General features: G+C 41.6%; 1 long non-coding RNA gene across 1 annotated transcript; it reads right to left on the bottom strand.

The window, feature by feature from the left end:
* Nucleotides 1-771: 771 nt before the first annotated feature.
* Nucleotides 772-13,455, bottom strand: LOC121089739. Its single transcript, XR_005828334.1, has 3 exons — nt 13,240-13,455; nt 2,438-2,503; nt 772-1,572 (listed from the first exon to the last, which is right to left on the bottom strand). It is a non-coding gene; the product is annotated as an uncharacterized LOC121089739 (long non-coding RNA).
* Between the last annotated feature and the right edge of the window lie 327 nt (nt 13,456-13,782).

The following is a 13,782-nucleotide window of genomic DNA, read 5'->3' as shown; positions in this document are numbered from 1 at the left end:
CAGGTCCCTGCAGCTGGTATAGCGTAGACACCCAGCTATTCTGTCTCCCCGTTGTAATGAAGGAGATCATGCTTGACCTCTGCTTACCAACAGTGTGACACACACACACACACACACACAGCCCCAGTTCAGAGGGGGTGGCTGGTTGCCACATTCCACTTGGAAAGAGGTCACAGCAAAAGCTGCAGGTAGGACCAATAGGCTAAGGTTTGGACACCAAGAGGCACTTGAAGGAAGGGAACTGCTCTGCCTCAGAAAATACCTGAGCATCCTCACTAAAAAGCAAGGGACCTTGTAGACACCCACGATCACACCAACAAACCTACTGCATGAGAAACAAGAAGTAGTGCTGCCCTAATGGCTGAACCGATACGGATTTGTGTCAGTATGTTGTGGCCTGGAAAATTTCCTCCTAGCAAAATTTAATGGTAAAATTTATATTCTGTGACCATTGGCAAGGGTTCTTTGCCACATGTGTCCCACACGTAATATGACTAGCAGTATAACATCAGGGTTTTACTATTATTAACAATGAAGACTCAGTTCTTTTTTTTTTTTCCTCCTAGTTTCTAGATTTCAAAATTCTGATGTGGTGGCATTTTTTCCTCATCCATAAATCAAAGCTAGAGATTGTAATTTATCATTTGGCTGCAGGAGCTGAAGCTTAGCAGAGAAACCCAACGCCTTTTGATAAAAGCATGAAAGCTGGCCACACAAGAACCTGTCAGCTCAGGCACTTGCCAGTGTTAAGAGACAGAAGAGATGGGAAAATATTTCAAAGCACCAGTGAAGGAGCCAAAATGCTCTTTAACTGAGGGGTGCCTTTCTACATCTATTTAGCCAGGATGAAGGTGGAAAAGGGGGCTACACAGTTCTGACCAACACAGCTACACTAAGCAGAGCTTGAATACCTGCCAGGGCACCAGCTGGCTGGTTGCTCTATAATTCCTATTGCTCTTGCAGGGACACAGCAACGAAGCGCCCAGCAAGGACAGAAATCAGCACTCGGGCATGTGTACGTGCCACACCTCCCGCCCTCGCAGGGCACCTTTTGTCGGAAGGTGCAGTGAGACCATTTGCTTCGTGGCTGGGAGCCTGCGCTGGGGAGGAAGTGCATCGGGGTGGGCCAGGAACAAATGATTTGACTTCTTTTTCCAGTCTCCAAAGAGGTCAAGCAGAGGTCAGAAGAAGAAACTCAATCCAATAAATTAGTCAATGCCGTTGGCTTGGAAGGCATACTTCAACTCTCTGCTCCAACAGGCCTAAATTATATGCTTCACAGGAAGTCTGCAAAGGAATTCAAGCACCAGCCACCTGTTTATGTGCCTGCACTCCTACCAACATCGCCAAAGCAGGCAGAAGGTGCCTACCACCTTTGCAGAGCTGGTCTTCACTAGCTGGGTGTGACTGCACCAGCAGAGAAGCAAAGGCACAAGCAGCCCATTGCCGAGACTTGAAGGGAGGTGAGAGCCCAACCGTACGTAGCACCTTAGCACAGGGCCACAGGCAGAGTGAGCATGGGTGAGGGGAACTGCGCTACCAACCACTCTGCCAGCACGTATCCTGGGCTAGCTGCAAGAACAAATGCAAACCGTTCAGACATGACAGTGACAGGGACTGTACCAGCACCTCAGACAAAAGTAACAACCCCTGACATCCTGACAGCTAAATAACCCAAGGCAGCTGCAGCTCAGGGAGTTGAAATGGGGAAAAGCACCTACAACAGAAGGACAGAGTCCTCTGTGAGGTCTTGTGAAGTCCCAGGTTTTGCCACCCCTCAGGGAAGTTAGTTGGGAACATCAGTTCCTGCCCTAGCGAGGGACTGCGGTGCGGTCTGCTGGCAGAGACTTTGTCCCTCAGCTTCCCCCAGGCCTCCTTTGCAGAAGGAATCAACTGGTCTTAGGTAATATTTCAGGTCTCACATTTTAGAGAAGAAAAGCCAAAGCAACCTGATTAAAAGATATTTCAATGACTAATATGTCACATGCAGAGATAACTCACTGTCTGTTTCAGAAGCAGGGTTTGAGCAAGCTGTTCTTCATGGAGGCTATACTGCACTGAAGGGATTTAATTAATGCTGTGCCTACAGTAATGGGTTCTGCGCATCAAATCCCATGAATTTCACATGAGAAATCATACTATATACTACCCCATAAATTCATATACTCATATCAAATACATGGATAATTATGTGAAAAAACCTGCAATCTGGAATATGAATGTTGTCCAGCCTCATGCGGAAGGACATTCTGCTTCACAGTAGGTTTGCAATCTGTTAGGACTCAGGTTGGCTCTGAAGCGGCAGTTGCTTAATAGAGTTTAACATTTGGGAAGGCAGTAACTGCACGTGGTCAGGCTGAAGCAGGAGAGGGCAGCAAAAAACCTGAAACTCCAGGCTCAAAAGTAAAGTAAAAATAGAATATACTAAAGATCCTACCTTGTTAATCTGAGGTTCTCTGTCACAAATACACCCCAAAGACAGGAGACACGACACCAGCTGCACCTTGAGAAGACAGAATATATAGCATGATCAAATGTTTTTTAGCATCTACAGCGTGTCACTTACAGAAGGTGGAATCCAAAAGACTTTCATTGTTAGGTAAGTAAGCATGGCTTTCTTCACTGTCTTTTATAAGAACCGAGAAGGAGTTTGGAACAATTGCTAAGAGACAAAAGACACCTCAGGCATGCCTTACTGAGCATGGCAAAACATTCAGGAAAAAGTCACAAATCATTCCTGGTAAAAGTAAAGCTGTTTCAGAGCACAGGTTTTTGGGTGCTTTGCTTTGCTTCTGCACAGACACTTAATTGAGCCTTGAATTCCCTAACTTGGGCAGAAAGGGTTGTACAGCACCGCTAGTGCAGTACACAACGTAAGGTGATGACCTCTGCTGAGAATACATTGGGAGCACTCATTTCTTCTGCTTTTATTCACCAAGAAAATCCCTTGTTCAAACAAAACTAGTTGGTTCACTGGACTAGTGATGGAGTTACTCCAGCTGAATATCTGTGCAGCAGGCAGCAGAATGCACCCCCTTTTTTTTGAAATGGCTATGCAAAAAAAGCGACAAGCATCATGCACAAAAGCTATGAACAGGCTGACATTCAGGCAACCTATCTTTGCCTTCTCAGAATTGTTTTGAGAGACTGACAACACAAGCAACCACAAGGCAGCCAAATCCTTCTTGTTCCAGTCTCTCGCTGCTCCGGGAGGAAAGCCTGAGCATTTCCCCCAGAGCCTGCTGTCATCAACCTTGGTGCTCAACCTTCCCTGCCCTTCTGATCAGGTCTTTTTTCACTAAAACAAGACACAAGGGGAGAGGAAAAGAAAAGCATGGGCATAATGAAAGCTCTCTGGAATACAACTACATTAGCTGGAGCCACTGTGGGTTTACAGAAGCATAACCTAAGAGCAAATTACGTATCAGAGGCTGAATGCAGGGCTTAGGTGACAGATACTGGCTTCTGCCACCACCGCACAAGTATCAGGGGGCCAGAAGTCAAAATGACAGATGCAGCGTTTCCAGATCCCAATCGACACTGCAGCTTCCCATGCAGGCACTGTGAAAGTGTCACGTAAGAAGTCATCTGTCCATGTTATGGTGAAAGATGCTCTATGGAGAGCTTGATGTACGTCCTCTCAGTCTCTGCTGAAGAAGGTTTTGTACATTTAAATATACACTTTGGTGGTTAAAGCTCCACAGTTAGTTGTACTACCAGGCAGCTGCACAAAAGAAGTTTTCACATGCTGATTCACCTCTGAAACACAGGTACCTAAAAGGAATTTTGGTGCAGTTTACTTGGGGGCAAATCTCAAGATCAGAGAGTGATGCTGAACACTTGCTTAAGTGACTTAACTGGATGCAAGTCCTGGAGAAAGCTGTTTCTGGAGACAGCCCAGGGGGTTCTGGGCTTTGCTTCTGAAGGAGAAGAGCAGAGGAACCTGTATATGATCTGCAAGGACTGCTGTTCCCAAGAACTGGCCCCACATGTGTCTCTATGTGTAAGCAAATTACAGTTAGCCTAAATTCAATGTTGAACTAGTACCATAAACAAGCAATGGACAGGTGATGCTTCTATTTGCTTTGCCTTTAATGGGGAAAAAAAACCCAACTGAAAAAACCAACCAAACAAAAAATGTAATATGGAGGTCAAAAGTGAGGAACTAAAAAAGTTAAAAGAATGATTTTTGGGGAGGCAACATGTATTGAATAATTAGGGAAACCCACTACCACATGTATCACAAGTGCCAAGATCTTAGTAGGAATCAAAACCACTGGAAATTTCCAGGGAAGCACAAATGCACTTTTTTTGTTGTTTTGTTTTTAAACAAAAACTGAGCACTATCATCCTGGATGTTATGAAATGGCTAAAAATCATCAGGCTTCACATCTCAGGCCTGCACTTCCTGGGGCAGATTTTTTCCTCATTGCTCATGGCAGGATACAGTGCATCTTCCTTCTGGCCACTGCAAACAAATGTGACTGGACTAAACAGACCGATGACCTGATAATTGCTCTAGTTCTACGTTGTATTTGTAATGAAGCTTAAAGAAGAGGCAGAGTTTAAATTTGTAACTTACAGTAACACATAGTTCGGTTTCTGAAACTTGCTCTGACATCCTGTTTTGTTAATTGTACTGAGACATCTCAAACTGATTAAAAGTATCCTGACTAATAAGGAAATAAAGAAATTAACCAGTTGCAGGAACATTTCCATGTGAAACCACCCAGACTGAATTAGTCTAAATGATTTATTAGGATACTACAGATGCCACCCCTCGTGCTCTCAGGGAATTAAATCCAAAGAAATAAATATTTAAATTCGGTTTCTTTTGAACAGATTTGATCTACTAGTTGATTTTTAGGGAAGAAAACAATGCTATTCATCAAAACTTTTCTACATAACAGCTTGTTACTTTTACACTGGCGCTAGTGAAAGAGAGAGATAAAACCTAATTTTTCCTGAAGTTTGCTGAGATTAACCTAATTTTAAAAAGTTCTTTGCTGTTTTTTGGTCTTTTCAGTAGGAAAGAAGTTATTAATATTTATTTTAGTAGGCTAATTGGTATAGAGCAAATGCTTCAGAATGACATAAAATTCACTGAGCTGTTGGCATCTTTTCTTGTTTGTTTGGGCATTGGGAGAGCAGTTGCAAGCCCCGTAGATATAGCTGGTCCTCATTCCATGTCTATCATAGGTATGTATCATTGCCATCAGCTGACTGAAGTCACAACTCCTACTATCTTGCAATCTATTTTCTTGTCAAAATCACGCAAACAAGCAAAAATAATTTTTTTAAAAAATCTACAACCTGGAAAACTGTCATTCAAATTTCAGTACAATTGAACGATGCACTGAAAATAACATATATCTTCCCTTCAAAGGCGTAGTAATTTTAGCCAACATGAAGATATCTGAATCATCTTGAAATGTGGGTTGAAAGGACGAAAGACAATGTGCAGAAATAAGATTCTTAAGGATATAGACCTATGTACCACACAGAAATGCAGATCAGAGAAAACAGTGGTTTGCACACCCTTAGGAGGCAACAACGAGGATCTGGAAGGCTAATAACAAGAATAGCTATAGCACAGGCACATGTTCGGCTCTGGATAACCATGAAGGTGTGGGAAGAGTCATAGTTACTGGCATACTTGGCATACTTATCATACTTAGAAACTTGCTCTCCACATTGGGGATGGTTAGATCTAGATTGCGAGGGAAGGAAGCTGGAAGGGCATTTGTCTTCCCTTATTTTGCAACTGCTAAGGACAGTCCTAGCATTAGGACAACACGATTTCACCACTGCTTCTCAACTCTCCCAGCACACAAGTCTGCCAGACATCAGTGAATATAGCTCATCTATGTGAACAATGAGATATACTCATTCAGGCCACAGTCCAAATATGAAAAGTCAGAATATTTCCTCTTCTCTTCCAACCCTGTGTGCTTAAAAAGTGACTGGCCTGGATTCTGGCTTGCACTGTCACTGCTTTGAACTACCCTGGCAGCACTACAAGGCTCTAAGTCTAATGTCATTGCAAGGTCTCTACACTGGAGAGTAAATCTCCTGTGGCACCACGACTGTGTAGCATCTGTACTGCATTCCTCTTGGATGAGGAAGCCTGGATCCTTGCACTCTGCCAGTTTTCTCCTGAAAACATTATCAGCTAAACTTGGGCTGCAGCAATTTACAGGGCACCAGCCTGTTCCTGCTGAGGAGCCTGCAGCTACCACTGGTCGGGGCAGCACATGGTCTGAAGTCACTTTTGCACAATCTCCCCCTGAGCTGTTCTATCTAGCCTATGGTCACTGTGCAGGATCCATCTCTCTTGCACTGTGGTATAAGCCATAGGGACTCCATAAAAACTGCTTCAGGATCTGGAAGGTGGCAGCAATATGCCTCAGCAAAGTTCTTCCCTGATGCCTTGGAGAGGCAGCTGGGGGAGAAGAGGCATGTTTTAGCATTTCAACTTAACAGTTGGACTTGATGATCTCAAAGGTCTTTTGCAACCTACATGATTCTCTGATTCTATGTTCAAACCCCTGTGTGACTCTCAGCAATCTGGACAGGTTTATAATGAAGCCAACAGAGCTGCACCAAGATCTTCTGAACGTGGACTGCAACCTGTCTCCACAGATTCTGGAAGAGCAGGAATAGGTTTCAGCTCAGTATAAAATCACGTGGCTTGGCAGATGCCTACACTACAGACACTGGAAAAATTGCCTGGAAAAGTCTGGCAGAGCCAGAGGTTCTCAGTCTGTTCCTAAAGCATGAAAACAACTGCTCTCTCTTCTGCTAGTGACTGATACCATCTTTGTGACAATGACAGGCAGCTGTTTCTTACCAAGGTAATACATTTTAAAAAAAAAAGTATTAAAAATTTGGGCTTCTTCTAAGTCCAGTGCAGCTGCAACAGTAGCAGTAAACAAGAACAGCTCAGTTCTGTTGTGGACTACTAAAATGAAGTTCAAAAATTGCAAGTAGTCTGAGAAATAGAATTTGGAAACCATTAGACCTTATTCTCTTCATATTTTACCTGTCATTAGATTCCTGTATAGCAACTAAGATATGGCCGAAGTTACCACAGACTTTCTTTCAGGAGTGAACCATATGAAATGCATTCCGCTGAAGAAATATAATGCCACTTTGCATTAATAAAGTAAACATCAATTTAAGTGTAACAACATCACATTTTCTCTCCTTAGGGTCTGGCACAAGAATAAAGCATCCCCAAATGGAGGCAGTTTAATGCCTAACTATAATTCAGATAGTCAAGGGGAGCAATTTTCCTCTCTGTTGCCTGTAACCTGCCATGCCTATTAGTGTCAAGACACATGTTTATCTACACAAAAATATAGTTATTACAATACGTGTAGGTATGTGTGTACATATGCATGTACTAAATACATACAGTAAACGCCTTTGTGAAAAATATCTGATCCATGACAATTCTATAATGCAGTATACATAAGCCACTTCACAATACAGCACATATAACCCGTCAACCTAGGGGCTGTAGAACATGATAAATTTGAATCCCAGAATTCACAAATTCAAAATCACTGGTATGTGTATTGTTGTAATAAGTAAATTAAACTAAACACAACTCTCTTTCTAGGGGGGGAAGGGAGGGAGCAAGAAGTCACATTTTACGTATGAGGAAACAGAAGATTAAGCAAAATTGCTTTTCTGCCTGGGAACTGCATCTTTATATTGTAACACAACATTAGTTCCCAGAATGAACCTAACCAGTTTGTAGAACATTTGGTACAATAAACAGGACGACAATAAACAACTTGCTTGAGATCACACAGCGAGTCAGTGATCCAGCGCCCTGGCTGAGCCCTGTGACTCAGTCACGAAGGGTAGGTCTGCGTGGCACACTTACTCCAGACGACTGGTTCTATTGACTGAACACCAAGATTAATTAGCCTATGATTACTGTGCAGACATGCCTTAAATGGTTCCCAGTCACACAAAAAACCTTTAGTACTACTGTCTTGCATTCAAAATAGGGCTTTCACCTCTTTCCAATTACAAGAAACACAACCTGAAAGATCATGAGGTTTGAGCGTTTGTGAGGCATCAAATTTCCATATCAATAGTTATTAAAATTTTTGTGTTTCCAAATTTTTATTTATCTATTTTTTAATTCCCTGTGTAATCTATAGCTTCAGCCAAGTGGACAGTTCAGAGGTTTGCTCTTTCCAGGTCAATGAGATTTTTACAGGATTTCTGAGGACTTTACTTTCACCTCTGCTCACTGCGACGCCAGTCTTCTCAGAAGTACTTTTCTGCCAGGTGCTGAGCTGAACCAGAGCCTGGCTTGCACTCTAGGTTCTACTCATCTTTCACACTTCTCTCCTCCTCTGCAACTATCTGTTCTTACTCCAGCACGGCATTTGTAAATAATAATTAAAAATAAGTTTGGAAAAGACTGAACTGTTGGAAATGTAGTTGCCTGTTTAGGGCAGGAGGTACGTGTAACCAAAGTTTCTTGCCTACACTTTTCACACAATCCTTAGAGCTCCCTTTCCAGTCCTTTAAATGCCCTTACAGCACCACCTGAATCTCAGCGTAAGGCACATGCTACCTGCCGGTGAGTAGCAGCACCCTTCTGGCCCTGCACAGCCTCTCACCAAACAGAGAACACGAGTAACACTGCTTACTTCGAGCTCTCTGGTAAACAAATACATACATACAGCAATAAATCTCTCTCATGGAAACAGGTTGCATTTCCAGCGTGGGAGGGGAGGGAGCTAAGGAGCCCTGACCTGACCAGTTTGTTTGCACGCTCAGAGGAAGAATGGCCACGCTGAGACAGCTGAGCACCAGGACACTGCACACCAGAACAAGTGGACTCAGCACTTACTGGAGCATTAATGGGGAGCGCTGGTGTTCCCCATGACTGAGAAGGAAGCCTGAGGGACTAACCTGAACATTGTAAATCCACAAATGCTTTATAACTGTTAGATGGCTTGAAATTCCACGTTATGTTGCATTTGGTTAGCTATTTGCTATTGTTGTGGTTTTATGTGGCGTGAAAGCTTGAGAAATGCTGCTTTAAGGTCCTTTTCCCCAGAGCCATCAGAAAACAGCTGCTGGAGGGTAAATTCTGTTTACTTTGTGTGCTGAGCAAGCAGAACTCACATGTAAAAGTGAGACAGACTCCACATATCCAAACAATCTCAGCACAACACATCCTAAAGCACAGAACCCTGTACAAATAACCTCCTTACCTAGACTTAAAACAGGTATTAATCCATCCCTGTAGAAGTACAAAACATGTTCCCCCTCCCTTCCCTTCGCTTCCTTCTCCCCTTCTCCTCCCACATCAGTCTCCCAACAGACCTCCATTTCTGAATGAGATGAAGACATGACGTTTATGGTATACACAGAATGAGATGCTCAGTGGGTGGTCAGACCATCACACAAATCTCTCACAGAAGCGTCCCTTTTCCAGAGCACAGAACTACCAGGACCATATACACAATCCATCCAGCTTTGCAGCCTTTCTGAGAGCACTTTAGCTGGGAGTATCCGACAGAGATGTACCAACGCAATGCCCCTTCCCACGCTATGCAGTGTCACCTAATGTAAGATGCACGTGATCCTTGCCCACAGACTCTCATGAGTGTCTGGAGAATGAAGCCCTCCACGCTAGCTGTCTTCTCATAGCAAGGAACAGGGATCTGTGTTGTATTGAAACTTTATCACAACTGCATGACAAAGACAAAATTTATTTCCAAAGAATCATACCAGTCGTCTTATGAATTTTGGATGAGCTGGCATAAAAAGACTGTCAAAATGATCCACTGAAACTATGTTCTTTAAAATTTCCATCATCTTCCCTATGCTTTCAGGTAAGACAGTAGGATCTAAGTACTTGTTCAGCTTTTTTTCACTTCTACTGTAGCTTTGAAAAAAAATTTAAAAATCAAATCAAATTCAGTAATGGATCTTCTGTCTGTGTGAGTCTGGAGAGGTTGTGAAGTCTCCCTCACTACACACAGCAGAAGCCAAAATTGTTCAGGCATTAGAGACAGGTATTTGAGATATATAGATATAGATATATACGTATGTATGTATGTATGAGATATAATATACAGGTATTAAAGACACAAGGATGAGAGCGATGCTTTCAGGGTCCCTTCCAGCAATCCTTCTCAGTGACTATTTCCTGATTTTAACCTGGGGTTTAACACTTTCAACCCAGATTCTTTTGCTTTCTGTGAAATACAATCTACTGCAGTACTAATACCAGTTTAACAACTTTACTGGACTACACACCTTAAATTTAGTCTCCTCACAGTGAAAATGGGGATGGGGAACAAAAAAACCACCCTTACAAAATACATTTCACTTCCTTGTAGAGCTAAAATTTCTGTTCCTGGAGCCTAGGACACAGGTTAAATTAGAACAAATGACCCCAATATTGAGACTGGAAGGCTTCAAGCAGAAAACCAAATTTCCCAAAAGACACTAAGGTTTCTCACTTTCTTGGAAATTATAAAGGACAAATAAAAACTTAAAGTCCCTGAATTTACCGATGGCAACATTAAAATGGCGAACAAGAGAGGATAGCAAAGTGTAATCTGTTTATTAGCTCATGCATGCGTCTAGCTCTCATCACCACAGAGTACTGATTCTACATTTTAAGAATTGAACTTCTCATCAATGTAAACTTTTTTACTTAATTGTTCTTGTAAAACATTAACCTGGGGCAACAGTGCTTCAAAGCTCAGCAGGTACAGCAATAGAGAGGTCATACGACAAGGGATTTTTTTTCTAATTGCTAATCTTTCCTAAATGTTAGTTGATCAAACCACTGGATGACAAAGGTTTGTATAATACCATGTGTGCTAGCTTCCAATACCTGTTACATACAATGGATAAAACAGTTCTTTACTCAATTTTGCAGCATTACTGGTGGGTATGAAAAGATTTTCAGAAGACCTTGGCTGCAGATAAAATTTTATCTCTTGGAAATGGGGACCTTTTTTTCCATATAGGAATGAATACAAAACTCTTCACTATTCACTAAATAGCTGCCATATACTGGCAACCGCAAAAACCATTTTGCTAATTGAGTGAGGTTTTCTCATGGTAGGTTTTTTCCCCCTCCAGAACATGAGTTCTTCAGTTATTGCAATATAGTCAAAACATGTTGTTATAGAGGTAATGCTTGCCAATATAGGACACAGTATCTTCTGAAATAAAAGAATGCTGCTCTGGGAGGAATTACAATCCTTTTGCAAGGTCGTACTGTTGTAAACATTATAATGAATGGTGGAGGCGGTTTTCTGTAGTGTCTTAATTCTTCATTATATAGAAGTATCTTCTACATAACTGTCTATACCAGATTCTGCAAAAAGCAATTATTGTACTTTGATTGATAAGTATATTAATTCCCAGTGAAACTCACATTTCAAGAACAAGGCCTTCACAACATAAAGACACAGAGACCACAGTTATGCACAAGTGTTGTATGTGGGTCCACCTCACAAAGTGTATTTCATCAGTTTAATCAAAAACTGCATTAGGAACTTCTCATATTGTTGCACCATTGTTGTGCTGGAAACTTTCCTTTTTAAGACGACACTGGCTATGAATTATACTTAGTAAATAAATATTTATTTAAATGGAAAAGCATGTATCTAAAGATGATCTGATAAACAATACATTTGTTTACTGCACAGATAACCTGCTGCAGATACTTGTTTTCACAGGAAAAGAACCATTACATTTTCTGTAGGAGTGAGCTAGCACATCATTGAACCCAACTGCACTGAAATAAGCAATTATTCTGAAAGAAAAAACAATAAACTATTTGCTTTTATGATCCAGCAAGTTTTAAATGCTCCAGTGTAACAGTACAATTCAACAGGGTTGTTACTGTTTCTGCTGCCTTCTAGACCTGGGTGCACAACCCTATACCCCTGACATTATTGAACACCGAACGACGAACACTGAACAATGATGAAGGAAAAGAAAATTTACCAGCGATAGATTTGCTGGCTGAATATGCTGGGTGAATCATGTTTCTTTTTGCATGTGCCTGTTCACTCAAGTGTTAAGTATTTTCTGAATTATAGAACACATAACCTAGCTTCATCCCGTCTGGAAAGACAGGTACTAAATCATTTATAGGTTGAGTCGCTCACCAAGCCACTTACACAAAGTAATCTGCTATCTTGAAGCTTTCAGCAGACTTTCAAATGAGCTTAAGGATACAACTCAGAAACACTGGGGAGCTGCAGAAGTACACTGAAAGCTGCCCTATTCTATGAATTTCTTTGAACAGGAAAACAAAGTCAGATAATAGTCAGCATTAGATGTGCATGGCTGAAAGTCCATGCTATAGTGGACTTGCACGTAAGAAGAACTAAAACATAAAGCAAAATTGTATGGATTGTTTACAAGGGTTTGCTAAGGAAAAATAAACTTAGGCAATCATCCAGAGCTAGTGTGCATGCAGTACTCCTAATAACCCTGAGGCTACCAGAGAATGACAACCACCAACTGTTGGTGGTGTATAGTGGGGTGAAGCTGGAGGTTAAGCCAAGGTACTGAGGGCAGGGCTGCCACTCAGAGAGCCAGAGGCAGGCTGGGGGACAGACAGGACCCCTGTGAAGTTCAGCAAGGACCAACACAGAGCCCAGCAACCAGACCACAATGCCCCTCTGCAGCAAGAGAACCACAGAAAATTTGAGACTTGGCCAGGAAATTGATAGCCCAAGGCCTTCAAGTGAAGAATCAGACTTAAAATTGGTGTGTTTCCAATGTAGGAGGCAATTGCAAACACTGACCAGAGTAGTAGCGACAAGTGACATTTAAGCGCAAGTAACAAAGGTGAGCGTGGCCAGGGAAAGGGACTACTTAGAAAGCCCAGAAATGTAGAGCAGCTCTTGTCCCATGTGAACTGGATGTGGCTTTTTGTTTGTTTTTGAAACATTGACAAAACCAATACAATCTTGTTGTCCCGCTAATCGCTGAAACCTATGCAATTGTGGGGAAAACTGTTTTCAGTTCATGCATCACCAGAAAAAATTAAAATTTATCTGCTCACTTGATTATAAATATAGCCGCATCTTTGCTATACCTGTAAATTCCTATTTTCACTAACAAAACGAATAAAAAACTACACAAGCAAGGGAAAATAAGCATTTGAAGTCCTGTCTGAAAGACAGAAGACATGACGTTTCAGGCCCACTGGAAGGCTACAGACCTTACCATCTTCCAACTTAAGAACTGAACATCCGAAACACCGTTCATACTGCAACTCTCTTAATAGGTGATCGCCCCTCCAGAGAGATGCAACTAGAAATCAAAAGAAAAACACAGCTAAATGTTCCTGTAGAATAAACTTCCTAGGAGAACATCCTCCTCAAAACAAAATCAGAAAAACAAAGCAGTATAGAGCAACACCCAGAATCACTCATTGCCACCTAGAAGAAGAAACTGCATGAGAAATTGTAGAGGGAAGTATTTATGCAACTCAAATGACAGAAAAGAAACGAAAAATCTTTTCTGCCCCTTGTCTGGGGCAGAACAGCAACTGGTTGTGTTGTTTGTTTGAAAAAGATTTACCATTGGCCATAATGAAGCAAAACATTTCTAAATTACTTGAAATTAAAAAATTAATCTTAATAACCAATCATGGCACACTGCACGTTCTTTACTGCATGTTAGTATTGAAACATTTTAGTTATATAAAGCTGCCTAATTATAATCCTGGAGAATGATTTGAAAAGTTCTTTCTTTTTCATTTGAGTG

The sequence above is a fragment of the Falco naumanni genome, chromosome 6 (genome assembly GCF_017639655.2).
Source record: "Falco naumanni isolate bFalNau1 chromosome 6, bFalNau1.pat, whole genome shotgun sequence".
NCBI classification, from domain to species: domain Eukaryota; kingdom Metazoa; phylum Chordata; class Aves; order Falconiformes; family Falconidae; genus Falco; species Falco naumanni.
The sequence above is the reverse complement of the archived record's forward strand: the minus strand, read 5'-3'. Positions and strand labels throughout refer to the sequence as shown.